Below are 3,331 nucleotides of genomic sequence, written 5' to 3' on the forward strand. Positions count from 1 at the left end.
CGATCTTCTCAATCGGAACAACATGTGACGGACCAGATCAACACTTACGCAACATAGACATATGAAGTACATCGTGAATTCGTTAAAGTTCAATCGGTACTCTCAGTCGATACGCTACTGGTCCAATCCTCTCAATAACCTTGTAAGGCCCAATAAATCTTGGGCTTAACTTCCTTTTTTCGTTTGAATCTTTGAACTTTTTTTCCAAGGTAAAACCTTAAGGAACACTTGATTCCCAACCTGAAACTCGATGTCACGATGCTTCAAATCTGCATAAGACTTTTGCTTATTAGAAGCGGCTTTCAGTCTATCACCAATCAATTTCACTTTCTCCTCAGTCACTCGAATCAAATCCAGACCCACAACACGTCTCTCACCCAATTCAGACCAACAAAGAGGAGTTCTACACCACCTACCATACAGTGTCTTGAATGGTGCCATCTGGATACTCGACTGGTAACTATTACCGTAAGCAAATTCCACTAAAGATAGATTTTACTCCCAACTACTACCAAACTCGATGACAAAAACTGCACAACATGTCCTTGAGTATCTAAATTACCCATTCTTGCTGACCATATGTCTGGGGATGATAAGTTGTACTATAGTTAAGCTTCGAACTAAAAGCACCCCGAAGACTCCTCCAAAATCTTGAGGTAAATCGCAGATCTCTATCAGAGATGACTGAAACTGGTAAACCATGAAGTCGAACTATCTCTGCCACGTACAACTCAACTAATCTCTCCATCGAGTAATTAGTACGCACTGCTAGAAAATGCGCACTCTTCGAGAACCGATCAATAATCACCCAAATCGAATCTTTCCTCCCTGAAGTCGGTGGCAAACCCCAAAAAAATCCATCATGACCCTCACCCACTTCCATTCTGGAATTTGTATCGGCTGCAACAAACCTGAAAGATGTTGATGCTCTGCCTTCACTCTCTGGCAAACCATACAACGACCCACGAAGTTGATAACATCCCGCTTCAATCCAGGCCACCGATACAACTCCCTAAGATCTTGATACATCCTGATACTATCGGGGTGCATAACATATGGGCTACTATACACCTCAGTAAGAATTGCATGACTAAGCTCCACATCAACAGGCACACATAGTCTTCCACGAAAACTTAAGATGCCATCAAAATTCAACTCGAAATCTCTATTGCTACCATCCTCAACTTGCCAGATCTTTTTTACTAAGAACTCATCCATTAACTGCCTTTCCTTAATCTAACTAGACAAAGTTGGCTTCCCTTGAAGCTAGGCCAACAACCTACCATCACTGGTTAAACTCAACTTTCCAAACATAGCTTGCAATTCAAGCATCGACTTTCGACTCAAAGCATCGACTTTCTTTGTCAGGGTTATATTCAATCATATAATCTTCTCTTTTAGCAACTCAATCTAGTACCTCTGTCTCAAGTTTAGCTCCTTTTGGGATAAGAGATACTTAAGACTCTTATGATCGGTGTAGATAACACACCTCTTACCATAAAGATAGTGACACCAAACCTTGAGCTCAAAGACCATAGCAACTAACTCTAAATCATGGGTTAGGTAATTACACTAATGTGGCCTCAACTGTCTCGAAGCATATGCTACCATCTTCCCATCCTGCATTAAAACACATCCGAGTCTCGTATACGACGCATCATTATAGACAACATACTCTTTCCCAAACTCAAGTTGAACCAACACTAGTGCCTCAGTCAACATTGTCTTCAGCTTCTAAAAACATCGTTATTTTCCTCAGTCCACTCAAACGAGACATTCTTCTGAAGTAGCTTCGTTAAGGGTACAATTATAATAGAGAACCGTTCAATAAATCTATTATAGTACCCTTCTAATCCCAAAAAACTGTGGACCTCAGTAACGCTCTTCGACTACTTCCACTCTAGAATAGCCTCAACCTTCTTCAAATCCACACGAATCCCTTCAGAAGACACCATATGCCTAAGAAACATCAGTTTCCAAAGCTAAAACTCACACTTACTTAACTTCACATATAGTTGCTTCTCTTGCAAAATCTGAAGTACAACCCGTAGATGTGCATTGATCATCCTTGGTACGGGAATACATGAGAATATCATCTATAGAGATAATTACGAATTGATCCATATACGAGTGATAAACTTGGTTCATCAGGTCCACGAATGCTACAGGTGCATTCATCAATCCAAATGGCATAACCAGGAACTCGTAATGTTCATACCGAGTCCTGAACACAGTCTTTAAGATATACGCCTCTTTTACCTTAAGTTGATAATACTTAGACCTCAAATCGATCTTTGAAAACACTTTTGCTTCTATGAACTGATCAAATAGATCATCAATACGAGGTAAGGGATACCTATTCTTGATGATTAACTTGTTTAGTTGTCGATAATCAATACACAACCTCATGGTACCATCTTTCTTCTTTCCAAATAACACTGGTATACCCCAAGGCAATACGCTCAGTTGAATGAACCCTCGATCCAACAACTCTTACAACTAGATCTTCAACTCCTTGAGTTCTTTTGGTGCCATATGATAAGGTGTAATGGACACCGGTGTGGTACCGAGATAAACCTTAATACCAAACTCAACTTCCCAATCTGGCAAAAAAGTGGGTAACTCATCTAGAAAGACGTCAGGAAAATCCTTCAGAATGCGGATATCCTGAACTCTCAAACCTTTACTCCCAGAATTGAGCACATAAGATAAGTAAGCTTTACAACCTTTACTCATTAGCTTCACAGCCTTAGTTGCGGACATCGTATTAGAGAAGAATTCAAGTCTCTCTCCCACCACTACAATCTCAAATCTGCCTTCGACCCTCAAAATAAAACGCTTCATCTTAAAATTGATCCTTGCCCCATGCTCGAACAACCAATCCATTTCGAGAATCACATCAAACCTGCAAAATGGCAGCTCTATCAGATCCACGGGAAAAGTGTATCCTTGTACTACCAACGAACACCTTCGATAAACCTGATCAACTAAAACATTTCCTCCTAACGAGCTCGTCACTACCATTCCCTACCTAACGGTCTCTACCGAAACCCCTAACTCGTTGGCCAAATCACTCACAACATATGAATGAGTAGAACCCGAGTCTATCAATGAAAATAAATAGAATGATTTTACTAAAAATGTCCCTGCTATCACATTTTTCATCGAGCACTCCCACATCTCACTCAAAGCATAACGAGCAAGTCCACCCAAATCGGTTGGTGCAACTATAGTATGAGCAACTGATCTCTGACATGTTTGTCTCCTATTACCACCACAACATCGGCCTCAGCCTCTAACAAATATTACTGTCCAGGCCATCTCATCTCTC

This window comes from Gossypium arboreum, chromosome 10 (genome assembly GCF_025698485.1).
Source record: "Gossypium arboreum isolate Shixiya-1 chromosome 10, ASM2569848v2, whole genome shotgun sequence".
Classification (NCBI taxonomy): domain Eukaryota; kingdom Viridiplantae; phylum Streptophyta; class Magnoliopsida; order Malvales; family Malvaceae; genus Gossypium; species Gossypium arboreum.